This window comes from Lolium rigidum, chromosome 6 (genome assembly GCF_022539505.1).
Source record: "Lolium rigidum isolate FL_2022 chromosome 6, APGP_CSIRO_Lrig_0.1, whole genome shotgun sequence".
Classification (NCBI taxonomy): Eukaryota; Viridiplantae; Streptophyta; class Magnoliopsida; order Poales; family Poaceae; genus Lolium; species Lolium rigidum.
In genome coordinates, this window is record NC_061513.1 from 356,600,576 (window position 1) to 356,607,706 (window position 7,131).

A 7,131-nucleotide genomic window follows, 5' to 3' on the forward strand; every position below is an offset into this window, starting at 1 on the left:
TAACATGTATAAGTGAATTACCTACCTCTTTTCAGATCGAGTCCTGGTTTTCACAATTTGTTCTACAAATTGTTGGTATCTCTCTCGTATCTGTGTACTTGCTCTAGAGCTATACACATATGTTTGCATGTGCTGACTTGTCTCCCGCCACACGTGAGGAGCATCTCCATTCACGTCCCTCAGAGCGTCCTCCAAAAGGATTTGGGGGTCGGATAAAAAATTGTTTCCAGCCACGCGCCCCAAAGGCCCTTTCCGTTCAGCGCGGCCCAATTCAGTGTCCGGCGCCCCGAGCCCATCCCCGCTACACAGGGGACGCTTCGGGCACGCCAGACACAACGAAAAGCGAGGCGAGGAGACGCGGGCCTAACGCGTCAGCAACTCGGAAGCCTAAAACCTCGTCGCCTACCTTTGGTCAAGCTACGTTAATGGCGTCTCAGCTTTCCCAGACGACGCAGGGACGCGTCTAGTCGTGCATGGCCGCGAGGCCATCCGCGCCGGTGTTTATTGCGTCCAGCGACCCGCTACCGCTTTGCCTGGAACCGCTGCATAATAAGAGCACCCCTCCTTCCATCTCTATCACAATCTCTCACCGCTCCAACCTCTCGCCGCTCCCAAATTTCCTCCTCCCTCGCCAATGTCGGCATCCCGCAAGATCGCCACGGCTAACAGCTTCGGCAGCGGCAACCTCATCGTGGCGGAGGTGTGGGCGTTGTACCGCGCTGCATATCTCGTCCTGTCGGACATGCATCTGCCAAGGAGCGACGGGTGGAGGATGGCCGTCAACGGCGTAGGCGTCCCGCCGCCACCGTCGCCGGGCACGGAGCGTTGGAGGGACGCGATCAGGGTCCGGCGGTCTCGCCTCACCAGTGAGGAGCGCACCGATCCAACCTAGGCGGCCACCGGCAATGACGCCTGGTGGGTGGCCTACTTCCAGGCGCAACGCGACGTCGAGATGAACAGCACCACCGGCCTTATCGGCCGGTGGAACAGCTGGAACAAGGATGGGCGCCTCCTCTTCTGGGCGTTCCGGGGCGCACCCTGGAGCACATCGTCGACGGCATCTAGAACGGCAGCCGAGGAGGATGTACTCGTCCTCCTCCCACTCTTCCTCGTCAGGTCTGGCGCGATCGGCGCCTTCCTCATCGCACCGCGCCGCGCCCTACACCGTGCCCAAGCGCGAGGTGAAGGAGGAGCCGAAGTTCGCGACGCCGCCCGTCAATCCGAGGCGCGGCAGCAGCGGCAGCCGGCAGCAACAAAGGCGCGCCGGTGGCACCCTCCTCATCCCGGAGCCGGAGGTGAAGGAGGAGCAGGACGACGAGGCAGTCGGGAAGGCGGCACTGCTAGCGGAGTACGAGCGGCAGCAGCGTCTCATCGCGAGCAGCGACGACCCTAAGGACTGCCCAAGGCTGCACGCGGCGTCGCTAAACGACAAGGACGCATGGAGGGGCGACCTCGACGCGGCGATCGCCATGTCCATCCACGACATCGGGAAGCCGGTCATCGACCTCACCGACGATGGCGAGGCTGCACCAAGCGGCGCGGTGAAGAACGGGCCCGTCAACAAGCCTGACGAGCGCGTCAAGCAGGAGGTCGTCACCGACGGTATGTACAACTTCCACCAGTACTACGACGCCTCGTTCGAATCTATGTAATATATAGCAAGTTTAAATGAATTCGCTTAAGTTTTAAATATCTGAAATTTTGTTTTGGGGACGCGGCTAGAGAGCGACGTCCCCAAACGCGGCACGAAGGAGACACGTCCCCAAACGCTCGATCCGATGCTGTTTGGAGGACGCTTTTGAGGGACGCGGCTGGAGATGCTCTAAGTAGATTGCCTAGCTCTTTACATAGTTAGTGCATGAAGCTTAACACGTGTAATATCATCTGTGTTTTCCTCGTTATCTTCTTTCCCAGTTGCTACACTAGTGTCTCCCTTTCGATGAATAAGGTTTACTGATTCCGGTTTTGCAAGTTCTCGGTCGACTCAGAAATGGCTTAGCTCTCTACCGACTTCTAAGCCATAGGTTGCATCTTGATTCACGCTAAAATGAGTTGCAGCTGAGATTTTACTAACTGTAAATAGGATGGCAACCGAGAGAAAAAAAATCTAACATGTTGAATTGCCTCGTGATTCATGCTAATTATGAGTTGCAACATGTGTTGCAACTAGCTCAGAGCTCTATATTGATTCATGATTCGTGTTGCTCATCAGTTGCATGGTGTGTCGCAATTGAAATCTGATGACATCACCTAACTGAGAATTGGATTAGTTCTCGGAGAACTAGGCACACCCTATAAATTTATTCTAAGCTTACTAAGTTTAACAAAACGTAAAGAGGATAGTATAAACACCTATAAAATAAATAGATTATAAAAAATATTTTTTTACGGTGAATCTAATAATATTGATTTGGCATCGTAAGTGTTCGTATATTTGTCTATGAAATTGATCAAACTTGTAAGATGCCATTTTTTTACTAAATTTAGAAGACTTATTTATTGGAATAGATGAAGTATTTTGTATGGCCCGCGCTAGATCTGAGCCAACTAAAAATAGCGGAAATCAATGGACCCAAAGCCGACATATCTCGTATTTTCTGGCTAACGTCAAGATCCTTGGGCATCAAGCAGCATAGCCATTTCATGCAATTTTTTAATTTGGATGGTATGTTAAAAGCATGCAAAAAAAACATAGTTGCATTTCAAACATACACCTACAACAAATATTTATGTATATGCGATGAAATCTCCACTAGTGCAGCAAATCCTTGAGAAAAATCTTTGTTGTCTAGGATGGAGCCACAACGGGGCGTGGGTGTAGAGACGTAAACGGCACACCCATTACCTATCCTAATGTCTCCTAGGAATACAAAAACTTAATCATAGATAGCCTAATAAGAAAAATCCATACTAATTTTAGACTTTGTTCACCTACTCTCTAAATCAGGCTCCACTAATGATTGTTGGTATGCAACTAAAAGAACATTTGCAATGATATCAATTGAAGCATGAGTTGCAAGAGCTACGACAAACAAATAGAGACGTCGCAACATACCACTCATGTGCTTGCAACAAAACATACACAAGGTTACAACATTCCAAAATAGTATATGCAACATCAAACAATTGATAAATCACTAACCTTTCTACTGGTCATCGACCTTGCTAGCGACGCACCTAGCTCACCATGAGCCCCATCAAAGCCGGATCCGACTACCCCCAGTCATTCATCACAGTCACGACGTCTCTCGGAGCTTGGTGACACAAAATCGAGCTCAACCACGCATTAGTGGTGCAACCACTGCAGACCATCGTCTAGGGCAGGAGATGGCAACCCCAAGATAGGAGGGTGAGGGAGGAGGTGATGAGTGGTAGGCTGATGGAGTAGAGTCACTGATGAAGTCCATATGATAGAGTGATAGAGCACTAGAGGGTTGCAAGGGTGGACATGATGACGAAGCGAGTGGCTGATTCTCCCCAAAATTAGTCAATATATTTTAATTGTTTACAATTTTTATTTGTGTTTCTGCGAGGGAAACAATGATTTGTAAAACTGTATTTCACGTGACATGTGTGACGACTACAGATCCATATAGCTAACAATTTTGCGAACTCTTAGTTCTGCGAGTCCACAAAGAGAAAAAATTCATCGGGTTTGTTCGCACAGTGGAAAGGATTCCGGGCAGCGGGTAAGGTAGTTGCATTTTTTTTATAGGTTTTTTTTAACGGGATTTTTCTATAGCTTATATGAAAGCATTGGAAGATGCCAAGAACGAACATGATAGTTTTGTACTTAGGTGATCCGATCACACTAAGAAACTATTGTTCAAACCAAAGCAGAATTAATATATTCAGTTAAGCATGTGAAAGTGACATTCTTCACATCACATGCTCAACTACTGCCCTAACATGTCTTTTTAGAAGTCAAAAGCGGTAAAGCGCTGCATTGGCCCTAGCTAAACAAGTGGAGAATTTTGCTGCCAAGTACGACTGACAACGTTTACAGCAGCATTAGACAGTGCTAAATCGCACATCCACGTCAAGAAACGGAGGCAGCATACATAACCTGTGTGGTTTATCTTCGGATCAGGACGGCGGGAAAAGCGACCGAGCTGGTTCCCATGGATTCTGAACCTGAAAAAGACGGGAGCGGCGATGATTGCTTGGCTTCCACTTTCGCTTTTCCTTTTTGTCAGATCGGCCAGTCGCGAGTTTGAACGTTCCAAGCTACCAGAAGAGCTACTGCTTCTATCCCTGCATTAGCGTCGTCAGAGAGCAATCATGTCAACGCGCGGAATCAAACAAAAAGTTTGGTTAGCCCATTCCTACCTGCTTTTCGATCGGCTTCAAAATAAAGAGGGACGGTCGCAAGCGCAAGCTGCGCATGTACGTACACGTCCTGACTTTAACATGATGATGGGCGGCATCATTGTTGATCGGGAGTTGATAATCTACCACTAGTTTTGTAGGAGAAGCAATTAGGAACGCATGATTATGTGGGCGTTATTCTATGATCTGTTCTGTACCAACCGCCGCGCGCCGGTGCTGGACTGCTGGTGGTGGATCCATGTAGATGGAGGATTGGAGGCGAGGCGATGTAATGTACGCATGCCAGCACGTGCTAGCTGGAGTGCGTTAAACTAGATCAAGTGAATTACCAAAACATGGACAAATGGTGGCTAATCGAGTTTACAAAGTTATTTGCATACCATGTTGTCTATTTTTCCTTTTGGGTTTGCTACGTCTCAGCTCAGAATTCCTTTAAGTCTCAGTCACCCACAAACTATCGGAAGTGAAACTCGAGCTGAACTATAGTTACAAATTCTTCAGATGAGTGAGACCTAAGTAAATCTCAGTCGACTAAGACATGCATAAATTCCTCGGCTCCCGGACGCATATGCTCCCTCTACTACAATCTTTCGAAATGTCGAAATTGTTGACAAAAAATACTATATATACATGTCCATAATATATGTGCGTTCATCAACTTTCGCGAAAAACTAATATTTTTTAAGGTCTATGTAGATAAGAAAAAATTTATCTTGTCCAAAGCCTTATTTTTAGCACCAAATTTTATCTTTTCTACACACGTCACACGGCAAATCGATTTTTCATGAAACGAATATGTTGGTGCGTAGCACGTGAAGATGTCCATGTAAATTTTTAGTCTCAATTTTTTGGCATTTAAAAATATATCTAAAATGCATTTCATAATGGACGGAATATATGCTCTCATGAGCCAAAACACCTTTTCACATAAATCCTTTTTATTTATTTTATAAGAAACTAGCGCGGTGGCTCTCTCAAATGCGAGAGAATCATATTTAGTGGTTTTAAAGTGTCCACATAAGAAACTAACATTTTATGATACAAAATAATATGGTTCTATCACTATAAAACATGTTATGGGAAGTAAAGTAGAGTGTGGCATTTTGGAGCCCGGGCTACACAGAGCCTATTTTTTCAAAAAATCAAACATGGTATTTCATAGTTTCAAAAAAATATAAACAAAAATTCTAGGGGTTGATGTACTCTACCACTGTGAAAACAAAGCAATACGAAAGACTGGATATTTTGGCCTGTGTAAAATTCACAAATCCGTGGATCTGAAAAGGTGAACAACACAGATTTTTAAACCTACAACATTTGTTAGAATTTGTCATTTTTCTATTGCCTCGAATATAACATATTTCATCCTAAGATCTTGCATAGTGGTAGAGTACATCATTGCCTACATCAAGATTTTCTTTCGGAATTTTTTGAAACTTTAAAATGTTGCATTCAAATTTTGTAAAAAAACAGGAGCCATGTAGCTCACGCCGTGAACTAGGATCTTGGGAGCTACATCATAGCCACGATGTTCCGCCAAGAACTCAGAGTAAGCTTGTTCTGCCTCCTCTCTAGTTTTATACCATTTGTAAAGGTTCTCTGGTAACCTGTCACCTGTGGGCCGACCTCCTCCCATGAACTGTACACTCTTGAAACCTTGTTGTAGAACAACACATACCAATTGTATTTCTACATATGAAAGTAAGGTATATACTTTGGCAAATAAAGCTCAAAACATAAGCATGCACGATCATATACGCAAAGGCATCACAAGTTCAATATAGCAGCTAGTGTGATCATACTAAGTTCAACATCATGTGAGGGTTTAGTATGTACCTTTCCCTAAAAAAAGTATGTACCTCCTCACAAAATATACAAGCCTTAGCAAATGTTTTCATCAAATTCTAGCTACTTCAAAATATATATACGACATCATCATCATGGCATGCATGCATCACCACCACCCCATCAAGCAACTGAGCACTACGTAGTAGTAGTACCTGGAAAGGAAGGTCCTTAGCCAGAGTGTCCTGGGATCTTTTGCCATCTGGACAAAGTCGTTTCCCTGAGCCCTGTTGTTGAAGAGGTAGCTCAAAGCCACCATGAGAGCCTCTTGGTTGAATCCACGAGCATCCATGACAATAGAGTAGAGGGCAGGGTGCACATCTAGAGGTGAAGTATTGGTGATGACGAACACCACAATTTTCTTGGCCTCGGTCATGAAGGACATGTGGACGTTCTCCTCGTATGCGAAGACCAACCTCTTCATGTTCTTGGCACCATCGGCAAGAGCATCAGCTGAACCTATAGCAGCACCACCAAAACTAGGAGAAGCACTAGTACCAACACTAGGAGAATGATTCTGTCAATAGTCATCATCAACGATGACGGTCTCAGACTCCTGCGTGTCAAAGCATATACTCAGGGCAAGGTGCACCCAGGGGCTCACTAGAGGCCATAGCATATTTGCTGGTGGCAAGGTCATATGAGAAGATCTGCTACATCTGGGTGCAGTTGCTAATTGGCTTGTTCAGATACTCATCGTCCTTTGGGTGAGCCCAATATAGCGAGTATAGAAGACAATATGTTAGTGGTCACAGTTTAGAAGGGAAGGTAATTGTCATAGGTTATGATCTAGATCCGGGTAGTACCGATACATGGTCTATGTAGTACTCTTCCTCCAAGAGAATGGTGTGATTGTCCTTATCATAGCCAGCGCCGCTAAGGTATCTCAGCTCCGAGATCTTAATCCACTTTCTCTTCACTTACACAGGTGGTTGTACACCTGATGTGAGGACACCT